The 6889-nt window shown below is 35.2% G+C and overlaps 1 long non-coding RNA gene across 2 annotated transcripts; it reads left to right on the plus strand.

Annotated features, from left to right (window-relative positions):
* The first annotated feature begins 474 nt into the window (after positions 1-474).
* On the plus strand, positions 475-6274 carry LOC110778044 (uncharacterized). 2 transcript variants are annotated; one of them, XR_008927499.1, is made up of 7 exons: positions 475-660; positions 741-825; positions 2048-2271; positions 3871-4032; positions 5044-5094; positions 5226-5273; positions 5416-6274. It is a non-coding gene; the product is annotated as an uncharacterized lncRNA (long non-coding RNA). The 2 variants fall into 2 exon arrangements; XR_008927498.1 differs by having other exon boundaries at positions 5226-6274.
* The last annotated feature ends 615 nt before the right edge of the window (positions 6275-6889 follow it).

A 6889-nucleotide genomic window follows, 5' to 3' on the forward strand; every position in this document is an offset into this window, starting at 1 on the left:
TTTATATTCTTTATTCTATAAGTGTGGAGGGTGTTTTAGTAATCCAAGGAGGACACCAAATGTGTATTTACTTAAATAAACCCAGCTCTTCACTTATGTAATAGATATGAGTCTTAGTGAGTTCTATTCAACTTGTGTTGGGTGCCCAATTGAATACCAATTGAGCCTGCTGCCCAAAAGCCCATTTGGCCAAACACAACATAAGCCAACACCCACTAAAGGCCTCATGCCCTATTCAAGCGGCCCAAGGCCCATTAGTAATAAATTCTCTAGTTGAATTCATTACACGAACATTATATATATATATATATATTTACACTCAAATGAGAAGGGAGCTTAAAATGAGAAGTACGAGAAGCGATCTCGTGCGTTCGCTAAAGTCAGATCTAACCGCTCCTAAACGTTTACTAGTAATAGCATAACGGTAAATATCGCAAAAAAAACAAATTATTCTCGTGACTTCTGGAAACTTACCATTATCTCTCTCCTCGTGCTTCTTTTTCAGAGTCTCAGGAACTTCGGCCTTATTCTCTCTCCTCCATTTGCTCTCCTTCGTGATTCTCTCTCCTCACCGCTACCGATCCTCACCTGCTGCAACCACTGCACCGCCACCATCTCCACGCTGCTATGATCTACGCATCATCTCCTCTGCTACAATTGGTGAGTGCAATCCTTTTTTGATTTATGTAAATTATAGGTTCTGCAATTGGTGATTCCTAATGGTCTATAGTAACTTTCAGCTTTGATTTGATGTTCTTCATGCGAAAAATACTGCAACACTCAATTATCCACTTGAATCTGCAATAACCGAGAATAAAGTTGAAGGTAAATGTTCCTAATTTAGTCTAATTAGTTTCTAGGTTTTCAATTTCCTTAATGTTCAATGTGTTTTTAATTTGATTTTCGCATACTGCTCGAATTTAATGGTTTTTCACGCTTGATTTCTACGTCTCCAAGTTTTTGTTGTTCTGAATGTTATTCCATACTTGTTATTTGTGATTAGGAAGCAATTGAAGAAATTGTGAAAAGCTTAATTCGTAAATTAAGTCGAACATTAGTTTTATCAGATTGAGTAGTTGCACTATTAAAAACCAACCAGTAATTTTTCACATTATGATGTTTAAATGAACATAATTATAATCAATAGTCTGCTGATGAAGATGACTGGAAATGAGCAAAGAAAGACAATTGGTGATTATTAATTCTTAAGTATAATCGGAAGACTTCCATATATAGTTGATCACTTGATCCCTTAATGGTCAATTATTGGACATTATTGCAGGATCACCTTTGTAAACAACTATAAGAATCCCCTGTCTTATAGAAGACTGAATCCTTTTTAACACAGCTAAAAGATTGAAGTAATAGTCGAATCCTCGAATCAGTTACAAGACTTGGTTTTGTCAGGCAACATTTTTCTGGTTTTTTACCAACTAGTATTTGTTCAAACACAACTAGCCTCCAGAACTTGTATCTTTCAAACTGTCAATTTTCTGGTGAAATCCCACAAGAAATTGTTCAATATCTGTCATCGGAAAGTCTTGATTTATCCAACAATACACTTAATGGGTCGATACCGGTCGAGTTATATGGTCTGCGTAATCTGACTGATCTTTATCTGTATAACAACAGTTTAACTGGTTCGATATTTCCTGCCATTCGATATCTCCAGCCAGTTGTTTCTTGCAGTTCTTTCTTACAGTTCGAGAACAAACATGTCTTCAGTTCGAGAACAAATATGTCTGCATTTTCTCATTTGTGATATGTTTAATTTATTTAATTTTTGTTATGCCCGTGAATCGAAGATAACATTCACATGACACGTAGTACTATTCTAAGATGTTCAGGAAAAGTTGGTCGTCTTTCATAAATCGGTATCAGTTTGAAATCGGATTGTACAGAGAGTCTGTTATGTAAGGGTAATGTGTAGGAATGTATCAATTGTCCAACTATGATCAATGGTCTTTTAGGAGAACTAATGTTTGGTTGAATTCATGGTTTGCTTTTGTGATGTGTAGTCTATAACTCTGCCTTGTATTTCTTGTAGAAATGTAATGCTGTTGAGCCGTTGAAGTTGGTTAATGGGAGGCCATCTGTCCCAATCCTTGACGAGCAGTTGCTGCCGAAGTTTCTGCACTCAAAACGCTTGGAAAGCTCTGTAAACAGGAGTCATACAAGGTTGAAACTGTTTTCTGGCTTGGCAAATCCTGCATTGACTAAGATCAATTCAGATTTCATATCACGTAATCCAAGAAAACAATCATAATGCAGGTAATCATGTATTGACTTTTATATGTAATGGAACGTTTTTTTGTCTATATTGCAGTTGGATAGCTAAGTTTCTATGAATCTTAAGTTTTGTACTGTGTTCCTAAAATGCCCACCGACATCCCAAAGTAATACACCCGACTAGGAGTAAATTTATTTTTCTCATTTGCACAAATGAGTAAATTTATTTTGCTCATTTGCACAAATGAGTAAAACAACTAACAACACAAGAGTAATGGAACTATGGAAGAGATGGCAAAAAAAATTTGTATTGTGTTCTCCCGTCTGTATGATTTTATTTTTTCTTTCTCAATGAGAGCATGTCCTTGTTGTACGAGCTTTACTACATCTTGTTCTTGCAGGGTAGGGCATTAGGGACTAGTTGGAATTTATACTTGAACTTTGCAAAAAGTGGGGATGGTTTGCTGAAGCTAGCTCGTAAAGTAGTAATGTAGTCATAAGGTTTCATTCCTCATGTGAGGTCATGAGCTTAAACCCCTATATCTTTATATCTTGGTCTGTTGTACAGAAGACCAGTAGGAGGAGAGGAGAATCCCCGTAATTTATTTTGTTCATTTACGCAAATGAGTATAAATTTGCACATTTGCACAAATGAGTAAATTTATTTTTCTCATTTGCGCAAAATTTTCTCATTTGCGCAAATGAGTAAATTTATTTTGCTCATTTGCACAAATGAGTAAAATTATTTTGCACATCAAAAATGAGTAAATTTATATTGCTCATTTGCGCAAATGAGTAAATTTATTTTGCTCGTTTGTGCAAATTAGTAAATTTATTTTTCTCGTTTGCACAAATGAGTAATTTTTTTTTTCATCACAAATGAGTAAATTTGTTTTGCTCATTTGCTCAACTGAGTAAATTTGTTTTGCTCATTTTCTCAAATGACTAAATTTATTTTGCTCATTTGTGCAAATACATATTCTTAGTTTCCACCTGTCATGATCTGGGCTTAGATAACTAACACTATGTATATAGAATCACTAAAGTATATCCTCCTTGCAGAATAAGAGAATATTATAAACTTATAAAGTTATAATGCATGTTTTCCATGTCATTCGAAGTGTTTAGGATATTCTGTAACCAAAATTTACTTTTTCTATCGCCTTCTCAAACAAAATCCCTAACATATTTTATCTTCTATCGCCTCCACGGACCTTCAATCGTTAAAGCTAAGGTTTTGGTTTGGTTCTTGAAACATCGTGAATTGGTTCGCTGGCGAACTAGTTCGAGATTCGCGGGGGTTACTGGTGAACCAGGTAACGCTGGTTCTGCCTTCTGAACAATGAAACTGGATTCCCGATGATAGCTTTTGTTATGAGCATCACATATGCTTTGGTCTTGCAGTGTTGACTGCTGAGCACATAGTAGTTTTGGCTTTCTCCCTAGTGTAATGTTGATATTATTTGTGTCGTCAAAATCTGCTGCAATGCTCTTCTTTTAAGTTTTAACCTAGTTGAGATAGGATGGATGCAGCCAGTGATCTGCCATGTTGTATCCTCAGCTTGGGATTTGTAGTATATTGATGCATCATCCATTTACATTAAGGTAGTATGCATTCATTTTATTTATCTGAATCCACAGAACGTATAAGGGCTGCCAAAATTCCTCTGTACCTTGTGGGTGTCCTGTTCCTGTATGCCGCCTAAACGGCTGACATCTTATGTTGATTCTATTTCTTGGCATCTTCAAGTCCATGAAGCTTCTGCAATGTGAATTCCTAACTTCTGAAGGTGGATCGTTAAGGTAAGCCAGTCTTGTTTTTATTTCAGCGTGACAAAGGGAAAACATGAAAACGAAAACATATTTCTGAATTTTATTTAAGCTAGTGGGGTGAACTTATCTGTTCAGCTCTATGTTTGGTACTCACTGTTTGGATTTTTTTTTTAAAAAAACTCTTTATTTGTACGAAATTGACCATCTGATGCCTGCATGTTGTTCTGTTCTACTTGTCTTGGTTTTTTACCTTTGTTGACTTAGGCTGACTTTTTATTTTGTTGCATTGTTTAATGGGTAGGTTGTTGTTTTTGGTTCTTTAGTTTGTTGATCCCTATAGAACTGCAATCACAGAGAAAAAGTCGCACATAAATCCCTCCTTTTCTGGTAGTTGTAGTAATATGACTTGTTTTGTTAACTTAAATTCCATTACTACAAAGGTTTGTTGATTGAGTTTTGCCTGTATCTTCTATATGATTGACTATTTCTCTGCACCATTCATCAAGTATTTATTTAGTTTAAAATTTGATATTCCTTTGATTGATTTTGCGTATTCTGATGTTGGTGGGAACACAACTCAATATAAGAAACTAAAAGTAATCTTGTTAATCTTACTTGCAAAAGCACAAATGAGTAAATATATTTTGCTCATTTGCACAAATGAGTAAATATATTTTGCTCACTTGCACAAACGAGTAAATATATTTTTCTCATTTGCACAAATGGTAAATTTATTTTGCTCTTACCCATATCAGCTCACAGTATAACAACTTAAAGGCAGCAAGGACATCTAGGCCACAGTATGCTTGAGTTTTGAACTAGTTATCTAAAATCTTATAAGTTGATTCAATACTGTACTTTTTTAGCTGTTGTCCTCGTTGTTGAAGTTGTGATATGATCTATTTTATCCTCAATGTAAATTGAAGATACTCAGGACATGATGTGAAGAAATTACTTTCTGTCTTATTATTGTGGTTATCACAGATTTTTGACAAGTTATTTTAGTTGTTTTTACTTTCACATAATTTCTTTCTCGCGTAGGGTTTGTCCAAGCTTTCTACTCAGTTGAATGATAAAACTTTTGAACTTGAGGTTGGTTAAATTCCTCCTGTTTTCTTTTTCTGTTGTTTTGTTTGGCTCTTCTTTTTGCTTCCTCCTTTTGAGGAAATGAAGGTAAACATAAATGATATTTTACTAATGAGTTTATGTGGTTGGTTGCTCAGATCAATTCAGTGGATAAAATAATTCTTCACTACCAATTACAAAGGAAGGTATTAGCATGCAATATCCATACTCTTTTGCAAATCTAATTTGATAACCTGCTGAGTAATTTCCACAATTTTTATATTTCAAAAAATGATGAGATGCAAGAGACCATTCTTCTACTTAGGCAGCTGGTTTGCACATTGTCAGATATATGCTATGTATGTCCAGAAGGACAAAGTCCGTCTTCTATGCTCAATTGTGATCCTATCAATTCAGATGAGAAAAACAAGGAAGGGAAGGATTCACTTCATAAAAACAAGGGCCCATCTAGATCAATCAATTAATTATTTTGCAAAAGTTGACTTGTGTTGACTTCGTGAAAATGCCCGACACGCTGGGATTCCTTGTGTGCCAGATTTTGCAGCTTCAAATATATATCCAGAACAAAGAGGGGGCAAACATAAACACCATGAAATTTAAATACTCGAAAAAGAGAATGAGGCTCAAACAAGAACAAGAACATACTTGCATTTGCTAGTATCTCAGAAGTGACAGTCACACTGTTTTCTACAACTTGCTTCTGCAACAATCTCTGCTCCTGACAACCTCTTGGGCAGTATATTCTATAAATTAACAGAAATCCAACTGCGAGAATTCCCAAAACTACTAGTACTCCTCCAATCACACAGACTAAAGTTAGTGCATTGAAGTGAGTGATTAAATTGCCTTTCTTCAGTAGCTTCAATGTTTTATGTAGGAGTCAGTGAGGAAAGTATTTCTTTGAAGTGAGTGATTATGCAAGTCAGTCATGTAGTGGAAGCTACTAGGTGAGTAAAGTGAGGGTGTAATGCAATGATATTCTGAATTTCACTAGTTGTTAGAATTTTTCTATGGGAGCTCCATGCTGGACGGATCCCCTGGACACGTGGCTTGTCAATTTTGTGAGTACTTTAGTAATTTTGATTTACTCTATTAGTTCAAGTGATGCCTATTAGCTCAAGTTTTCGAATAATTTCGATTTACTCTTTTTTGGTTTTTTGCTTTACTTTTGTTCATTTCATTTAAAAACACTATCCTACTAGCTCAATGGTAGAGCATTGTGCAAATGCACAAAAGATGTGGGTTCGAATCCCACGTAGGTTAATCTTTACTTTTTGTATTGTTTTACTTTTGAGTTAACATTATTTATTTCTCACCAGTTCATGTTCTTTTTGAGCTATTATGTTTCAAGAAATAAAGAAATAAATTTATTTTGCTCATGTTGACATATGAGTAAATTTATTTTGCTCATTTTGTTTTATTGAGAAAATTTATTACCAAACGGAAGTAATACACTTAATATCCAAAACAAAGAAGCAAAGACCTCAGTTAAGGGAGCACATGCCGCTTCCCTAACTAACACAAACAACAAAAAAACAAGACCAACAAGCTAAACAAAACACTAGCAACACCAGCATGGCCAGAAGAAATCATCAAGACCACATGAAGCAGCAAAACCCCATCAAAAGCAGCAAAACCCCATCAAAAGCAGGTCCGAGAGATAACAGAAGCATACAGATGCACCAGCAACAACATTGCAGCAGAAACAACAGTGCAACCCAAAAAAACCAATGCAGCAAAACACCAGTGCAGAAGAAGAAACAGCTTCACCAGAATTAGCTTGTAACATACCACATACCTG

This window comes from Spinacia oleracea, chromosome 2 (genome assembly GCF_020520425.1).
Source record: "Spinacia oleracea cultivar Varoflay chromosome 2, BTI_SOV_V1, whole genome shotgun sequence".
NCBI lineage: Eukaryota > Viridiplantae > Streptophyta > Magnoliopsida > Caryophyllales > Amaranthaceae > Spinacia > Spinacia oleracea.